The 20,349-nt window shown below is 36.7% G+C and overlaps 1 pseudogene; it reads left to right on the top strand.

Moving 5' to 3' along the window:
• The first annotated feature begins 3,726 nt into the window (after positions 1–3,726).
• Positions 3,727–16,704, top strand: LOC101336758 (CWF19-like protein 1; annotated as a pseudogene).
• The last annotated feature ends 3,645 nt before the right edge of the window (positions 16,705–20,349 follow it).

Here is a 20,349-nt window from a genome sequence, read left to right as displayed (position 1 = left end):
AAACATTTTTTTAAATAAAACATTTAAATAAATAAAACATTTTTTAAATAAAACATTTTTTTTTAATTTTTAAGTTTGAGGGATTAAAATCTCAAGCAAGGAAACACAAAGTAAAGGAGAAAGAATACCATGAAGCCTCCCATCTCATGCAGCCCATCCAGAGGTCAGATGTCAGGCTAATTCCAAAGGCAGGACGTGACCAGTGGAGGCAGGATTAGACCCAACCTCACTCTTCCTACAACAAAGATTTGAAAGAGGGTTTCTTTTTCTTCCCAAATTTATTGCAAATTCCACAACTGCACAGATAATGAATGAAAGAAAATATAAAAATGAAAGTGCATTATCACTTCTTCTCAGGAATGGAAAACTCAAACAAAACACCTAAGTTAATGCATCAGCATTGAACACTGAAGTGAATACCAAAAAATCTTTCCTAATGCAATAGTAAAGTATTAGTATAATCAGTGGGACTCAAGTAGTAAGTAATGTGGCAAAGAGTTTTAAACAAAATATCATCACTGCCAAAACTATAATTCAAAAAGATTCATGCATCCCGATGTTCATAGCAGCACTATTCACAATAGCCAAGACATGGAAACAACCCAGATGTCCATCAACAGATGAATGGATAAAGAGGATGTGGTACATATACACAATGGAATATTACTCAGCCATAAAAAGGAATGAAATAATGCCATTCGCAGCAACATGGAGGAACCTAGAGATTATCATACTAAGTGAAGTAAGTCAGAAAGAGAAAGACAATACCATATTATATCACTTATATGTGGAATCTAAAATATGATAAAATGAACTTATCTATGAAACAAAAACAGTCTCACAGACATAGAGAACAGACTTGTGGTTGCCAAGGGGTAGTGGGGGTGGGGGAGGGAAGGACTAGGAGTTTGGGATTAGCAGATGCAAACTATTATATACAGAATAGATAAACAACAAAGACCTACTGTACAGCACAGGGAACTATATTAAATATCTTGTAATAAACCATAATGGAAAAAATATTAAAAAGAATGTATGCATATGTATAACTGAATCACTGTGCTGTACAGCAGAAACTCACACAACACTGTAAATCAACTAAACTTCAATCAAAAACAGTTATCACTCCTTTAATTACAAGTCTTAGCAGAACACTTAAAAATGAGATGGATTTTTCCTTTTTGCAATGTACATCATAAACCTCCAAAGTTTTATTACCCATCAATTTTCTCAACATATGAACGATATTAAAAAAGTACACTTTTTATTGTTAATTTATATATATATATAGAACAACCATGCCCATGGAACCACCACTCATAATTTAAAAATATTATTTGTCTGCCACATTTGACACTAATCTTTTTTCTTCACTAAAGGAAATAAAATATTAAAACTCAATTCACCTTTCCCCAGTTTTGTTCCCTACCCTTCCTGTCCCCAGAAAATCATTACCCAGAATTCATTATACATATATATATTTATAAATATATTTACATATATTTATATATGTATAACTCAAGGCATTTAAAAAATAATCATGCTACACATATATACATCTAAATGTAATTTTGGGGGTTTTTTACTTAGTGCATTGCTAAATATTTTTGTGCAAGTTGGATTTTTATTAAATATTATTTTTCATCTAACCTATCCATATTGGTACATAGACCTAGTTTATCCATTTCAATTGCAGCAGAATATTCAAATTTTATTTTTGATGTACTTCTTAAAGAATTTCACTACTTTAATAGAGTTTTCATATAATGGCTTTTTCTTCTGCTTCCCTGTTTCCCTCCCTTTCTGGCCTTTCTGATCCCACACACACACACACACACACACACACACACACACACACACACTCAGAATTTTTATTTTAGGGCTCTTAAGCCCCAGATTCTGTTGGAGAATGTTCTCGTATCAGGTTCCCTGGCTCTAAGTGTACAAAAGGCTGAGATGTAGAGTGTGGACAGGAAATACCTGAACTTTTGTCTGGACCCCCTTGGGTACAGTAATTATATATCACTCAGAACCTGTTTGCAATTGAGTGTGAACATGTGAAAATTTAGTGACTATGTTTGGAATGTCACGTTAATTTTCCCAAATGGTTAAGTGGCACTTAAGGAACAAAAACTAGGGTAGGATAGGGTGTTATAGATCACTGACTTAACAGGGTGCTTCCACTGACAATGCTTTTCAGCTTTGTAATTTGGAAAGGAAAGTGAAAAGGAAGGGTGAGCTCATCAGCTCACTCAGAAAACTAAACTCTCTCATAAAGGTTTGCTCTTGGGATTGCTTTGGATGAAAGAATGCTGCAGCCTCCCTGTCCCCAGGTCCCATTTCTTCCAATTCTGGATTTAATTAGTATTACATTCTTTTCCTACACACACACACACACACACACACACACACACGTATCTCCAAGGTCAAACTATAAACCTGAATATTCAAAATAATTTAACTATATTTTTATGAGTAAGATTATATTTGTCCCACATATTGTGACAAATCTTACTTCCACCTCCTTTATGTTTCAGAATTGAATGTCAGTTGATTAAAATAATTAAATGCCTCAGAAAAGAGCAGCTCAAGCTAATTTTCATCTCCTCCCCTCAAAAATATCATATTTTACTTTATAACTATCCACAGGCTACTGATTACATTTATGGAACTTTATATATACAGTGATTCTGTATTGTACAATTAATGTGAGCAACACTGTGCTATGGATGCTATAAAATAAAATAAAAACAACAACAAATACAAAAATGATCCTTTTCCTCAGGAAGTTTACATTCTAATAAGTGGAATGACACAATCAGAAATAAGTAGCATTGACTATTAATATATTTTAATAGGGAAGAAGGGAAAATTTTACCCATTAAGAAAGAAATGTGGCTGGAAGCCCAGGAAGAGTTTTGTCAACTATACTCATCAGGAAGCAAGGCACCATGGAACAGGACAGGATTGGAGACTGGGAATTCTAAAACGTTTTTCTCCACCCTAGCTCTACTCTTACTTACTTAGCATCATGCCTGACACACAGTAGGTGCCAATGAAAATTTGTTGACTTACTGTGTGGACTTGAGAGCAACACAGTTTCTCACAGTCTTTGTTCCTCTCCCAAAAATGGGGATAGGAGATAATTCATAAAGGTCTCATGAGGATCAAATAAAATAATATATATGAAAACATATATAGTAAGCTTAAAGGCACTAGAAATATATTGCTTACCATTCTTTGGGGAATTTTAAAGTGAGTCGCAGAATTTTTAAACCCTGTGCATCACAGTATGAAGGTAACTTTTCTGTGAAGAGCCCAGGGTTGGGAAAGGGAAAGAGAAACTTAGCTCACTGTTATCCTCTTCCTTTGGCCTCAGCCATCCCCCAGCCCACCTTCCCTCCTTCCCCTGGTCAAGAGGTGGCTGACCTTCCAAACTTGTGATTTCCTTTCCCATGGGTGAGTGGGACTTTTCCCAGAAGAATGTTAAACACAAACTACCTCCACACCTAAACCGACCCCACATTGAAGCCAATCAGTATCTCCTCTACAAGCCCCAGCATATAACAGTCTTAGAGAGGAAGATTTAACAACTGGGTTTGTAAAGCTATGGCATTATCTGTGATTTAAAATTCTCATTCTAGGCCAAACTGCTTGCTAGAAACAATGGAAGAGCTGTGTGTATACTACTTGCAATTTCCATGTTCTGTGGTGGCCTGAGGAAAGATGCCCGGATCTGGAAATAAAACACAGCACAGTGTAACCACAGTGATCAAGAGGTAATGAGGAACCTGCTCTCACAGGTTAGATATCTAAATCACACCCTTGGAGATAACATTTATTATCTGAAAATAGGAACATTCTGAGCATTGTGACATTGACCAAACCTTCTGTACAATTCCTCAAAACAGGCATTGTGTGAATACAGTAAGTCAGGGGATTGTATTTCATGTGCTAATCTTTTCATGACACTCTCCTTCTACAGCATTTCAGTGATGGTGTAAAGAAAAAAAATATGAGTCAACCAAAAAGAGAGATGACTAGGATTATCCCAAAAGAAAAAGAGACAGAGGGAAAGGAGGAGAAAGGAAGAAGGGGAGGAAAGAGGGAGGTGGGAGGGAAGGAAGAAAGGAAGGAAATGGAAATAGGATGGTCCCTAGTGGAGCAGGTAAAACAGATTAGGCAAAACATAGGACAATGTATGGTGCTCAACCTTGGCGTATTTGAGAGAGACTATTTTATTAGGGTATTTTACTATTGACAGACTTTCTATTAAAATACAAATTGTGTACATATTAGTAGTAACCCTCCACCTATAAATCAAATTGGTTCTAAGTACATGCCATTCTTCTCAAAGATGCCAATAAAGTGTTGGGATTACAGCAAAAATAAAAGAACAGTAAGGTCCTATAAATTTCCATGAGCTGTATGATTCATTCCTTATCAATCTAACTAGTTAGAATCTTTTCAATCTTTTGTTTAAATTTCTTCTTCCTCATATGTAAACACATCTAATACATTTATAGTTATGACATTCTGCACAGTGTCCAACACACAGTATTTGTTCCCTTCCCCTTTTCCTCATATCTTTCTTTTTTTCTATGGTATCTGCCTAAACTGGTGTGTATGTGGTACCATCAAACAAGGCATGAGTAAGAAGAAGTGACTGTGAAGAATAAATAGAGGTGATTTCAAAAATAGAAAAGTTCTTGGGTAGGTAGTTTTCAAAAAGGGTAAACTGACTTTCCGATGATATATAAGTTGTTTCCCTCAAAGTATTTTCCTTCTTTTACCCCTCACATGTCCCCATTTCTTTGCAATCTTTCTCTCTCTGTTCTCCTTTGCTTTCAGATGACTTTTTGTCTTTCTCTACTACTTTTTTCTCTTTTTTTCTGTTTTCCTCTCAACATTGGAGGCTACTGCTTTAAGGGTGTTTCCTCTCTTCTTTCCCACGGGATTTTTCATGGGCGTCAATTTGTGGGTGAACCTCAGTATGTCGAGATGCAAGCGGATGAATATATTGCCAGATTCTCACCACAATGCAGTTTTTTAAAAAAACGTTAAGAGACTGTATTTACAGATGCTTCATAGAGAAAACCTTCAGAAGCCCCCAGGTTTCGGAGTGGATCTCTAAATGCATACCAACGTATCAGGGGCAGCGTGGTGCAGTTTTCTTCAGCCACATCCCTCACGCCCCACTTAAGGATGTTGCCATTCATTGGCTCCTCTGTGGTTCAGGTTTTTACAAGTAGAGCCAAGTCCTCAGGCATCTACTCTTCTTTATCATCCTTTCCCCCAGGCCGGACAGTGCCACACCGGAACAGCCCTGAACCAGCAGCGCACGTGCGGTTGGCAGCGGCGACAGAAGGTCTGTGCAAGTTTAGCGGACGAGCAACCTGAAAATTCGTCCTGTCCGCAGGCCACCGGACAGGCCACAGCCAATCCAGAGCTAAAGCGGGTTGTTCCAAAAAAAAGGAGTTCTGAATCCACATCTTACAGGGAATCACTCTAAGCAGATGGCATTTTTCTATAGAATAATAAATACACTGTTTGGGGTTTTCATTCCTAACCGGAGTCAGCCTTCAAATGAATCATAAACATGACCAGCAATGTCTTTAAAGTGAAGGTATAGTAACTGTAAACTACTGGAAAAGCTAGTGAAATTCCAAGTCCTAAGAAATAGATTTTAAATGTATAATTTACATGGATGATTATGTTATAAATCCCTGTTATAAAGTGTCTCTCCAAAGACCGAGGACTCTCCTTAATTTAGTTTAAACGTAATGTTCTAGGTATAAAAAATACAGGCCAGGGGCTTCCCTGGTGGTGCAGTGGTTAAGAATCCACCTGCCAATGCAGGGGATAGGGGTTCAAGCCCTGGTAGGGGAAGATCCCACATGCCACGGAGCAGCTAAGCCTGTGCGCCAAAACTTCTGAGCCTGCGCTCTAGAGCCCGCGAGCCACAGCTGCTGAAGCCCGCGCGCGTAGAGCCCGTGCTCCGCAACAAGAGAAGCCACCGTAATAATGAGAAGCCCGCGCACTGCAACGAAGAGTAGCCCCCACTCGCCGCAACTGGAGAAAGTCCACGTGCAACAACGAAGACCCAAAAGCAGCCAAAAATAAATAAATAAAATAAAATAAAAATAAAATTTCATCATATTACTAACATAAGTTCAGCATAAACCCTGTTGTAAGTAGGTGTTAAGCTGAATGTAAAAGAGAAATTCTGAAGGATATTTCTGCAAGCATGTCTCAAGTATCTGCCCTCAAAGCTCTCTTTCAAAAGAAAATTAGCAAATAGGCTATTGAGTTTCACAAGTATCTTCACACAAATAGTTCCTCCCCACTGGCCACAACCGCGCGTCTCAGACTTTGGAACAAAACTTCAAAAAACATCCTTTAGTTTTCAAACTGTAGTTTTGCTTTTGGAGATGCAACATTGCCTTGAGGAAAGTATTGGGTTGGCCAAAATGTTCAGTCAGGTTTTTCCATAAGATGTTATGGAAAAACCAAAACAAACTTTTTGGCTAACCCAATAATTTGGATTGGAATCCTATTTTATTTGAATCTTGGTTTCACTAATTATTGGTCTTAAGCTAGAGCAGGTCCTGTGAGCCTCTGAGCCTGTTTACATACCTGTGAAATCATAATACAATAACACTGGCCCACCCACCTCACAAAGGATGTTTAAAGCACCCACTATAATAATATATAAGAAAATAATTTGCAAACTTTGGTTATGATCCTTGTGGATATTTCACATATCACCCAAATACTGTCCTGATAGTGTTTCATAACAATTTTCACTCATAGTGGGTTTTTTTTTTTATTTTTCCTAGCTACAGGATAACTCTATTCAGAACAAAGACTAGATTGTGTGAGAAATTCATGTATGTTGCTATAAGGATCAAACTGTGACTGTCTCCTTAGTGAGGAGGTACGTAAATGTTCTACAACAAGGGATGAACTGGAGATTTTCAACAATAAGTTCCTGTCTTTATTAAGGCAATTCTTGCCAACAGAATCTTCCATCAGGGTAGCTCTGGGTGCCAGCAGCTCCAGGGTGGTTGTTCTTAAAGGATTAACTCCTAGCAAAGACCTTCTATGTAATTCCCATTTGCTCCCCAGAGGTCCCAACACCTTAAGAGTGACTCTGGTCAGCTCTCTGAAGGACTTCCACCTTTCTTGTCAATTCCTAGTCCAGTGTCACTGTCTCAGTACCATCTGTCCAACAAGTATTTATTAAGTTCCCACAATTTGCCCAACACTGTGTTTAATGCTAGGGATAAAAGAATGCAAAGCAATATGAGAAACTTATAGGCTAGTGTTAGCTACAGACTCACCTCCAGAGACAGATATGCCTAGCTGACATTCAGGTGACTGCCAACTCATAAGGATCCCAGCTAAAACCAGAACTAGAAGATTATGAGCTAAATAAATGTATATATTTTTAACTCACTAAGTTTTGGGGTGGTTAGTTAAATGGCAAAATCTGATAAAATAATGATAAAATGAGGATGAAATAAATATTGTTCATAAGAAACTATGCTAATTATATTGCTGATGGTGATAGAAATGGCCACTACTATGGAGCAAATACAGGGCATCACAAATGGCACATTTAACCAGAGATGTTTAGGTTTTACAGCAATGCATATTTAGCTCTTTCAGCTCAGGCTGTCATAACAAAATACCATAGACAGGGTGGCTTAAACAACAGAAATTAATTTTCTCACAGTTCTGGAGTCTGGAAAGTCCAAGATCAAGGTGGCAGCTGATTCAGTTTCTGGTGAGAGCTCTCTTCCTGGCTTGCAGAGGGTTATCTCTTCATTGTGTCCTCACATGGCGGAATGAACTCTATTGTCTCTTACTCTTCTTTGTAAGGACACCATCCCTACTGGGTTACGGGCCCACCCATATGACTTCATTATTCTTTATCACCTCCTCAGAGGTCTTATCTCCAAATACAGTTACATTGGGGGTTCGGGCTTCAACATATGAATTTGGGGGAAACATAAATGTTCAGTCCATAACATCTCAAAAAGCACTATTATTGTTGAAATTCCTATAGAAAAATTCACTTTGTTATTGCAAGATTGAAACTTTCTAGTCCTTAACTCCTTTTTCCCTGTTAAACAATTACTTTTAATAACAAAATTTCTTAGGAATGCAACTTTTGCAATATTAAGCTGAACATATAAAACTAATTCTCTCTAAAATTTTTGCTATAGAACCCAATATTTTATGTAGAAAAAGCATTATACTTGAAGAAATAACTTGAGCTTTAGTAGCTTTTTAGAAGTGAAGGTAGTCTTTAAAACAAGTAAATCAGGGACTTCCCTGGTGGTGCAGTAGTTAAGAATCTGTCTGCCAATGCAAGGGATACTGGTTTGAGTCCTCGTCTGGGAGGATCCCACATGCTGTGGAGCAACTAAGCCCGTGCACCACAACTACCAAGCCAGTGTCACAACTACTGAATCCTGCATGCCTAGAACCCATGCTCCACAACAAGAGAAGCCACTGCAGTGAGAAGCCTGTGCACCACAACGAAGAGTAGCCCCCACTCACCGCAACTAGAGGAAGCCTGTACACAGCAATGAAGACCCAACACAGCCAAAATAAATAAATTTATTTTAAAAATAATAAAAATAAAACAAGTAAGTCATGTTTGATGTTTTACTCCTTAGAAAAACAATCCTCCAAGGTCCACAAACTCATCTCATTTGGCATTTTTATTATTTCCCTTTCTTCTCATATATTTTTATTTTTACATTTTAGAAATAAAATGTCAACTTGTGATATTATTTTAATAACAAAATAGAAACAGTTATATTAAGTAAATGGCAAAGAATGTTTAAAGCCTGTTAGATATTTGTTTATGCTTAGTGCAATAAGGCAATATCAACTTGTGATATTATTTGAATAACAAAATAGAAACAGTTATATTAAGTAAATGGCAAAGAATGTTTAAAGCCTGTTATATATTTGTTTATGCTTAGTGCAATAAGGTAGACAGAGAAAGACAAATAATGTATATCACTTATACATGGAATCTAAAACATACAACAAACTAGTGAATATAACAAAAAAGAAGCAGACTCACAGATATAGAGAACAAACTTGTGGTTACCAGTGGGGAGAGGGAAGTGGGGAGGGGCAAAATAGGTGTAGGGGATTAAGAGGTACAAACTACTATGTATAAAATAAATAAGCTACAAGGATGCATTGTACAGCACAGGGAATATAGCCAATATTTTATAATAACTATAATTGGAATATAACCTTTAAAAATTGTGAATCACTATGTTTTACACCTGAAATTTATATAATATTGTAAATCAACTGTACCTCAATTAAAAAAAAGAAAAGTCTATTAGGTATTTGAATACTATAAGTTTACCACAATGCATATAAAGAGACATTTTTGCAAATTTTGTATTTCTCATGGCACCATGCTACAAAAATATCACTGCCATACTGTTTCACATTTGAAGTGTTTTGTATTTTATTAAGGAAAGAAGGCTAACGTATACAACATAGTGGCTACATCTTAAAACATAAAAGAATGGCCTATTCAATTCAATAAATATTGTTGGTTGTCTACTATTATATTATTTCCTTTTTTTATACACCAACATGAAGTCAATAGATATAGATTATACCCTACCCTGATATCATGAAGATATTTTCCTGTGTTGATAATTTTGCCTTTCAATTTCAGGTCTTTAATCAACCCAGGGTTCATTTTATGTATGATATAAAGTAGGATTTTTATTTGTTGTTCATATGAATACAGGTGGCCTGAATAGAATTTATGAAAAAGATTGTCCATCCTCCACTAACCCTCCATGTCATCCCTGTCATATATATGTCTATATGTGTGTGCATCTGCTCTTGGGCTCTCCATTTTATTTCATTAGCCGGTCTATATCTATATCCATGCCACATTATCTTAATTAATATAGCTTTATAATGTCTTTTTTTTAATCTAATTTCCCCTCTTCCTACCCCCCACAACTCTGGTAATTACGAATCTTATTTCTTTTTCTATGAGTTTGTTTGCTTGTTTGTTTGTTTGCTGAAGTGTAATTGACCTACAACACTAAGTTAGGTCCTGGTGCATAACACAGTGTTTCCATATTTCTATACATGTGTATCTAGGCAATAAGTCTTAATATACAGTAGAGCAATTCTTTGCAAGACTGTATTTATATGCAGTCTCTTGAATTTACATATGCATTTTTTATCAACTTGTCAATTGTTATGGAAAAAACATGTTATGATTTTGACTAGGATTGCACTAAATCTATAAATCATTTGGAGATAAAATAAATTAATATAATTTATCTTTTCATTTATTTAGGTATTGTTTAATATCTTTCAATTATTTTTTAAATCTCCTCATAGAGTTCTTGAACATGTTCTGTTAGATATGTTTTTATATAATTTGTATGCTTGGTGCTATTATAAATGGTATCTTTAACTTTTTTGTCTGTATTCTTACCATTTATTACTCTTCTATAGGGATGTAATTATTTTACTATACAGACTTTCATTTAGCAACTTTGCCTTCCTCTTTTATTAATTCGAGTAATTTATTTGTAGGCACTTTGGGTTATTCCTTGTACAATTATATGATTTGCAAATAAGTTTTCACATTTTTGTTCTTTTCTATCCTTAAACACATTTCTTTTTCTTGTCATACCACACTGTCTAGAAACACTGGTAAAATATTGAACAAAAAAGGTAGTCCTTAGAATCTTGGTCTTTTCCCAAACTCAGAGATCAAGGCTTCAGTTTGTTCTCACTGTATATAAAGTTAACTGTTGATTTTAAGTCAGATTAAGAAAGTTGCCTTCTGTTTCTAAGTTGCCAAGAACATCAACATCAATGAATATTATACTTTATTGAGTGCTTTTTCTGCAACTCTTGAGGTAATTTTATGGTCTCCTTTAATCTTGTATTATGGCAAATTATATTAATATACTTTTTAATATTAATACAAACTTATCTTCCTGAAATAAACTCAACTTTGTCATGGTGGATTATACCATTATGCCTTATAAATGTTCTAAATTCTTTTTGTAAGTATATTATTTATGATTTTTGCATCCTTGCCTCATAAATAAAATTTGCTTATGTCTTTGTTACCTTACTATCTTTGTTGCATTTTGGTATTGAAATTACACTAGCTTCATAAATAAATTTTTAGTGCCCTGGAAGAGTATGATTAAGCTTGAAATGATTTGTTCCATGAACACTAGTTTGAACATATCGATAGAGAGAATCTGTGCTTGGAATTTTCTTAGAGGGAATATCTTTGGCTACTGATGCAATTTTTTAGTAATTATAGCACAATCCAGATCTTCCAACTGTTTTTTAGGTAAATTTGCTAATACATATATATATACATTTTATAGAAAGTTGTCAATTTAGTTAATATTTTAAGTCAATTAAAGCATAAGGTTAAAGCATAAAGTTTTCATAAAACTGTCATAAATGTTAAAATTCCTGGAAATATCCAAATAAGTTATAAACTCATGTCCAGACAAAAAATCTGCACATGAATGTTTACAGCAGCTTTGTTCATAATTGCCGGGACTTAGAAGCAACCAAATGTCCTTCAATAGATGAATGGATAAGTAAATCATGGCACATCTGTATGATAGGATATTATTTAGCAATAAAAGTAAATGAGCTATCAAGCCATGAGAAGATGTGGAGGAACCTTAAATGCATATTGTTAAGTGAAAGAATTCAATTTGAAAAGTCTACATACTGTATGATTCCACCTCTGTGACATTCTGGAAAAGGTGAAACTATGGAGACAGCATAAAGAGCAGTGGTTGCCAGGGGTTTGGAGAAGGGAAGATGGGATGACTAAGTGGAGCGCAGAGGGTTTTTCAGGGCAGTGAAACTATTCTGAAATATACTATGACAGTGAATAGTGTCATTATACATTTGCCAAAACCCATAGAATATATCAATACAACACAAGGCGTGAACCCTGATGTAAACTATAAACTCTGGTTGTTAATAATGAGTGAATAAAGGCTCAGCAGTGATAACAAATGTTCCACACCAATGCAAAATGTTAATAATAAGGGAAACTATGTTCAGGGAGGAAGGGGTATCTGGGAATTCTCTGTATGTTCTGCTCAATCTTCTGTAAATCTAAAACTGAATTTAAAAATAGTCCATTAAATAAGTTAATTAATAAATAAGCGTTACATTCATTTACTTTTCCCCATATGATGTCTCCTAGTTTCCTTTAGAATTGCATTAATCTTTGAACATATGTTTCCATTACTATATTACATTTTTATAAGGATGGAATCCAAAGCTAAGTCCTGGATCCAGTTTCCTCTTTTACAAACTCTTTCTGTGTAATTAAAACACCACATTTTTTCCCTAATTGACTCATTTGTATGAATATGTTACTTTGATAGACAGTTTTGAGAAACGTTCTCAAAACTGTAGGTTTCTTTCCTGAATAACATTTTTTTAAAAAATTAAAGTTTCATTATTGTTGGCAAACTGTGACATTTTTTAAGGTCAATAACATTTGTTAAGCACCAGCTACACCAACTAAGATAATTCTTAGCTTACCTTAGTGCACATTTGCCTGAAATGGTCAATTTAATAAATTTATTTATTTATATTAACATAGCAGTCACATAAATCCTTCAGAGCAGATATTCCACAACTTTAGATAAGTTCCATAACTCTGATGGATTGATGATATTTTTCCAATGAGCACGGGAAACAGAAAGAACCAATTCAAGCAATTAAACAAAGACATATGGCTCAGGACACATTGAATGTCCGATGCTCTCTTTCCTATTGAATGCAGCCCATCTGCACAAAGATGAAAGTTATGCATGTGGCCCTCTAATTGCCTGAGAGAATCTGGTTATGTTTTATTTGAGATGTTTAGTTAATATGATTTTCCTAAACTTCAGAATTTAATCCACTTTTTTCCTTTGGCAGCTATTTTTCCCTCAAATTACAGATGATCTACAAAGTTGAAGGAAGTCGTAAGTTTGATTCTTCTGCATTGACTTAAGCAGCAAGTTTGAAATATCAGGATTATTTTATGAGATTCCCTACAACTAAGCAGAAAATTTATTTGCTACTATTAGTTATCTTTTTGAAAAATATTTGATTAGAACGAACATTCTTTTGTTTATTCTTTCTTTTGTTTATTTGATTTGGAGGAACTATATGAATGAAGGACAGAGGAAAAATAAACTATCGTAATACATAAAGTTTGAGGTTTAGTTTATAATTCCAAGCTCTTTTATTTCGGATAAACTTGAAACTAATTGAACTATTTCTACTTCAAACTCCTAAATATCAGGAACTATGATACTAACAGTAAGAATGAAGAAAATAAAGAGTCTTTTTTCCGTCCTCTGGGCATGTGGTTATGTGTTGGACTTCATTGTATTTTCTTACCTGTAAGTCTCAGGCACAGAATTTCTACTATATAGCTATTTGCTAACAAAATCAGTTAGTGGGCTTCCCTGGTGGCGCAGTGGTTGAGAGTCCACCTGCCGATGCAAGGGACATGGGTTCGTGCCCCGGTCCAGGAAGATCCCACATGCCGCGGAGCGGCTGGGCCCGTGAGCCATGGCCGCTGGACCTGCGCGTCCGGAGCCTGTGCTCCGCAATGGGAGAGGCCACAACAGTGAGAGGCCCGCGTACCGCAAAAAAAAAAAAAAAAAAATCAGTTAGTGATCAAAGTCTGGAGCAGGAATTTTTTAGCTTTCTTGAATAAAGAAATGAATCATATTTCAATACTTATTTTTGTAAATGTCCTCTCAAAGGCAAAACTCACTAAAAATCAAATTTCTACACTAGGTCAGTTGCTTAGAAAACAGCTGTGGAATCACCGTGATTGAATCAGTCAGGTCTAATCAGCAGAAGAACCCAGACCAAGTAGTCCAATAGAGGTTATTAATAGAGACCACTAGTTACAAAGGAATAGGAGGAGCTAAAGACACTGAGGGAATGGTGAGGATACTCAGAGTTCAGTGTCAGCACACAGAGGTTAGTATCAGCCGAAAGTTCTTCTAGAGCTGAAGAGATAAAGGAGGTGATGCTACCAAAGGCCTGAATACAGAGCATCCAGACAGAAGCTGAACCCACAGAGGAGCAGTCACTCAGAGACCTGCCCAGTGGAAACTGTGAGAGGTCTGCCAGAAAGAGATGAAATAATGGAGACTCAGATTATGCTAGAAATGCAGCCCAAAGCCAAGGGAGATGGCAAAGAAGTAACCTAGCTTCTCTCCCTTAGTCCTCCAATTTCCCATTTTTGTCTCCCATTAGCCATATCTTTTCAGAAAACAAATGGCAAAGGGGGTGTGGAAAATCAAGTTCGTAGAGATCAGTACTTTGAGACACTGAGTAGGAGTAGCAAATGGATCCTTTCTCAAAGTGAAGTAGTCATGATTTGGTGGAATTTGGCAAAATATGCAGAAGCTTGGACTAGGAAAGAAGGAAGAAATGTAGGATTGGAAATTCCCATAATAACTCTAAGAGTGACATTGTAACAGACAGGAATATTCACATTATTAGTGTTTATATTAAGCTTTATAGCAAAGGACAAAGGTTTCAAAAATGTTTTAAAAATATCTATGAGCTCTTGAATAAGTAATAAATCTTGCTTATGAAATTGTTGCCAAATTTCTTGTAATAGCAGCCATTTGTTGAATGCTTATTATGTGCCAGGCATGGCGCTATACATGCATTTTCTTATTTAATCCTCACAAGAACTCTATGAAGTAGATATGATTATCTATCTTCACTTTGTAGATAAAGGGACAAAGACTAAAAGAGGTTAAACAATTGTCTGAGTTTACAATGGTAGTAAGTGGGAGAGTTCCTATTCAAACCCAATTTTCCCAATCTCCAAGCTGTCATGATCACCATGCAATTCTGCCCCAATCAGTGCTGGCCAAATGAAGCTTCATTATGTTACTCATAATCACCTTTCTGGAGCAGATGGCTCTCTCCCACTTCCACAAGGCTGGCTCACAATAATGATGGTTAAAATTAAACAGGTGTTTTATATCCAACCCACACACAGAAGATGAAATCATTCTTACTTATATGACCAATGATTTGTTTAAAAGCTGTATGTACATTTTCTATCATCTCTGCACAGATGCAGGAAGGAAGCACCCACTGGCAGTGATAACAAGCCTTCTCCTCACCCAAAGCAGCCTTGCAGACCTCCCCGGACTCCAGGCCCTTGCTGGTTTTGCCTTGCCAGCCCTGAAGTAGAAAGCATCTGGTGGTCAACACTGGCATGCATTGCTACCTTTCCCTGGCCAAAGGAGGCTTATCTGATGACTGTGTCCTCATTCTGCCCATTGGACACTACCATTCAGTGGAAGAGCTTTGGCAGAGGTGGTGGCAGAGGTGAAGTATAATGCTACACTGGGGCAGTTTGTTAAGAGTCGAGGGAAACGGTGTGTTCTATTTGAGAGAGATCGTTGCCAAAGCTACTCAAAACCCATCAACCCCCATCTTTAGCAGGGGTGTCCTTGCTCAAAACCTGCCAACTCCCCACCTTTAGCAGGAGTGAACATAAATCTTTAAGTTAAAGGGTCCAGAGATAAGAAAAGAAGCTACACACACACACACACACAAAGAAACAGAAGGAACCAGCTGGGACCAAGATGGCAATGAATCTGACCTCCAACAGACCCTGAATCTCATTATACATTGATTTTACTATATCAGCATATTAAATGACACGCCTACCAGTAGCCATGACCAGACATTAAGGACCAAAAAAGGATAAAAATGGGGTGGTATCCCACTCCCTCAAAATAGCCCTGCCCCTTCCCCGGCAGACTAATGCATATGCCTCCCCATCATTAGCCTCACTTCTCCTCCCTTTGTCTTTACTCTAAAATTAAATCCCTCTCGCCAGGTGGGTGAGAAGTTGATCTGTGAACTGCTTCTCCATTCTTTGGCCACTGAATAAAGCTTGTGCTGTGTCCATCTCACCTTCGGTTTTGTTATTCACCTACTTGAACCTGAACAGAAAAAGAACCTTCCCCTTCCAAGGCAGAGAGCCTCAGTCAGGCTTGGGCCTAAGCAGGGTCCATATGCCTTAATTCGGTAACAAGATAATAAGAGACATCACCTCCAGCACCAGGTCGTTCTTGTGCCATCAGCCAGGACACCACTGATGACATTAGAAATGCCTTCATTCCCCGGGCACAGGAACAACAGATAGTGCTCTCGGACACCCCAGCACTCTGCCGTGAAGCAGATGGCAGAGCCAGGAGCAGCAGCATATTTTTATGTTGTATTTGACTCGGGAGAGAAGCTTTTCCACAGAATTAAAGGAATTTTCCTTTGCAGTTTGGAAGAGAGGTCACGGCCAGTAAAGCCATCCTTAATATTCCTGACAAGTCTGACTGAAGGCAGTGTCGGAGCTGCAAGGGAGAGGAAGAGAGCCTGACTCACCAGGCTTCATTCTGGATGACTAAGCAAAGGGAGAGGGGCTTTATGAACTTCACAGGAAGTACCAGCAGGCTGTTTTTTAAAGAAACTACAGTCTCCCATGGGGACTGTGGCCTTGCTTCTTTTTCGTGCATTCCCATGGAACCTACCTGCAGCAAAAGGCCTGAGATTGAATGGTTTTCGGAAAAAGTCACATTCTCGGATAAAAATCCAATATGTTGAAAGCATGTCTGTCACCCAGCTCCAAGTACAGCTTGTATTTATCAACATTTTCAAAAACGTTTAAAGTATCAAAATCCAAATGCTTTTCCATGAAAAAAAATATGTGTGATGGGTAGGAGCAACACAAATTCTGATATTTTTACTTTACACTAAATTAGACAGGTATTTGGTTGGATATTTAAGCTTAAAGAGCTTGATTAATTAATACTTAACTTCTGATACACTATATAGGGTGTATGTGGTGTGTGTGTGTGTGTGTGTGTGTGTGTGTGTGTGTGTGGTATGTGTGTGTGTTTAGAAGGAAAGTGTGTAGTGTACTATACCAGAACTCTCTCAAAATTGGATAAGCCAATGGCATTTAAGAACCTTATTTTTAATGGGTATTAGTATTCAGAATAATAGAATATATGCTATATAGTAATGAAATTTAATCCTTATATATATGTATATAATGCTACCCAGGTTACACTGGACATGTTTCTCAAAGAAATGTACTTCGAAAAAAAGTAGTAAAGAGAAGAGTATCATTCTTCAGTTTCACCCATTGAGTATCATAAAAATATATTTTCCATCTCTGGGGCCAGCATGGCATTGGGTAAAGGAATTCAGGTGTCCCACCCGTCTCCTCCTTTTCCCTATAACCTTGGACATCTCACTTAGCCTTTCTTGTTCACAGTCATTTCTCCAAAGTGTGAGGCAATTACTTCCTCAAAATACATTCGAGGTAGGAAAATGTAAAATGAGATGGTTGATGTTAATGCACTTTGCAAATTATAAAATACTATACAAATTTTTAAGTTACAACAAAAATTCTTCTGAGTTCTTATGTGCTGGTTTAGATATACAGACACATCTATTATAAATGATTTCAAGCATGTGTGCACGCGTGCGTGCGCGCGCGCGCACACACACACACACACACACACACACACACACACACACCCCTACAGGCCTGAGAACCAAGTGTCATGCCAAGTATGTGATGCACACTTTTATATGTTAGGATGCATGGATCATAAGAGGTATGATAGCGTACCTTGCCCTGGCCTCTATCCTACTGCTGATCTCTCTTACTATGTTAAACAAATAGAGAGAATCGTGTGCCATTCACTGCTGGGAAAAGTATCTGTGGCAGAAAATCAATATTTCTAATTATATTGTGGTCCCCTCAAGGTTTTCCTTAGTGAGACTGGAAAAAAACACATTACCATCTCATCTCCATTTAGAAGAATATGGGATGGTACTTTCTCAGATAAATTACAAAAAGAACTTTCTCATGATTGACGTCTAGAAAAATAATAAGAAACATCGATTGTCATAAAGAGCAGAACTGTATTCACTATTATTTTAAATAATATTTCTCTATACAAGATAATTCTACTAACTGAAAATTGGAGAAATGAGAAATTTTCAATTTGGGGGAGTTAATTCCAGCCAATTTATTTTCTTTTTTTATCCAACACAAAAGTTCAAAATGCCATGTCCTCTGGTTGAATTATTAGGCCATCTTTTCTGTAGCTGTTGCCAAACAATTTATCATTATTAACTTTGCTTATTATTTCCTAGGTTTTTGTTTGTTTGTTTTAGATATGCCAGAGAGCAGTCTTTTTGATTGTCTTTATTTCATGAACTACTTCATGGAAAATTCCAATCTACTCATTTATGTGTTGGTCTTAATTTTCTTCTTGACTTCATAAAGTTTTTAGTTATTATTTTTCCTAAATTCTGAAAGAAAATATGTCACACACCAAGTAAGGGACATAGTACAGAAGGAAAGCTGTATGTGAAAATGCTTAAACTCTTAGACTTCAGAACATCTCTCACACATAATAGAGAAACATAATTAAATAGATTTGGCCACATGAAAATAATAGCTCCTGATTTGGAAGTGCTGATTATTATATTTTATTCTGGTTTATTTCCTAAAGCAGCAGAGGTTTGCATTTGTCTTTTGTAATCAACCTGAATTTATATTACAAATAAAACTGACAAACTTCTGGGCAGAATAACATGATTTATTTGGTACCGATACCAGGTTTCTAGATAGTGGGACTGGGAGGGTGTAATGGCTGACAGTAGGGCTGGCCATCTTTCAGTTTCAGATGACCAGGACATCTGTGGTGAAGCACAGGTGAACCATTAATGGTTCTAAGTATAGCTCTGTTCCCTATTTAATTAGTATAAAAAATGTTCACAGATCACCCAATAATTTGTCAATTTTTATTTGAGGTATTATTGAGTTTTTGTCTTTTTCTATATCTTCATAGACATTTGTGCTGCCAGAATGATGACTGAAATACAGATTCAAACAGAAATTATAGAAAAGAAAGTAAAATATTCTTGAAGAATGAGAAATTCCAGTTGAGAGATGGAAGTAATTGTTTAACTTTAAAATGGGAAATTAAAGTCTCTAGTTACCTACTGTGGCATTTGAAAGGAATAAAACTGAGGCTTAAAATAACATTTATTGGCTCACAAATCTGCAGTTTGGGCTGCACTCCACTGAACAGTCTTTCTGCTAATCTCACCTGGGGTCACTCATGCAGTTTCTGGGATTGAGAGCTTTTCTGGGAATGGATGGTCCAAAATGCCTTCACTCATGTGTCTAGTGGTTATCCAAGACAGCCACCCAAGGCACCTCAATTATCCTATCCAAATTTTCTTATAGGGTGAAAGCAGATATTTTAAGGCCTCTCAGGATTCAGGCATACAAACCATACAAGGTCCCTTCTACTATTCTATTGGTCAAAACAAGACATAGCCCCATTCCAATCCAAGAGGTGGGAAAATAGATTCTATTTCTTGATGAAGAATAAGAAATTCACATTGCAAAGGGGCATGGACACAGGAGTATGATTCACTGGAGGGTCTTATTGTCCCAACCTATCAGTCAAGACATAAAACTACTTTTTCACAGTAATGATTATAACAACTTCTAATATGTATTGAAAAATTTACATGTGTCAAGCAACTTTTCTAAATAATTAACATATATTAGGGACTTCCCTGGTGGCACAGTGGTTAAGAATCTGCCTGCCAATGCAGGGGACACAGGTTCGATCCCTGGTCCAGGAAAATCCCACATCGCAGAGCAACTAAGCCCGTGAGCCACAACTACTGAAGCCCATGTGCCTAGAGCCCATGCTCTGCAACAAGAGAAGCCACCTCAATGAGAAGCCTGTGCACCGCAACGAAGAGTAGCCCCTGCTCACTGCAACTAGAGAAAGCCTGCGTGCAGCAATGAAGACCCAACGCAGCCAAAAATAAATAAAATTTTTAAAATATATATATATATATTAAATTTCAAGCAACTCTCTAAGATAGGTACTGATATTTTCATAATTTTATGGATGAGAAAATAAGATCATGCAGACATAAATGTATTAAAATTGTTTCAATAATTAAATAGTAGTAACATGAACCCAATGCAGAAGTAGACAGACATAATTAGAACAAAACAGAGAGTCCAGAGTTAGGCTAAACTATATGTGAGAATTCAATCTAATACAAAGCAGGCATTTTGCAAATCAAAATTACAGTCAGAATGGGCATCATCAAAATATATACAAACAATAAATGCTGGAGAGGGTGTGGAGAAAAGGGAACCCTCTTGCACTGTTGGTGGGAATATAAACTGATACAGCC

This window comes from Tursiops truncatus, chromosome 12, assembly GCF_011762595.2.
Source record: "Tursiops truncatus isolate mTurTru1 chromosome 12, mTurTru1.mat.Y, whole genome shotgun sequence".
In the NCBI taxonomy this organism is placed as follows: domain Eukaryota; kingdom Metazoa; phylum Chordata; class Mammalia; order Artiodactyla; family Delphinidae; genus Tursiops; species Tursiops truncatus.
This window is presented reverse-complemented; position numbering and strand designations above follow the sequence as displayed.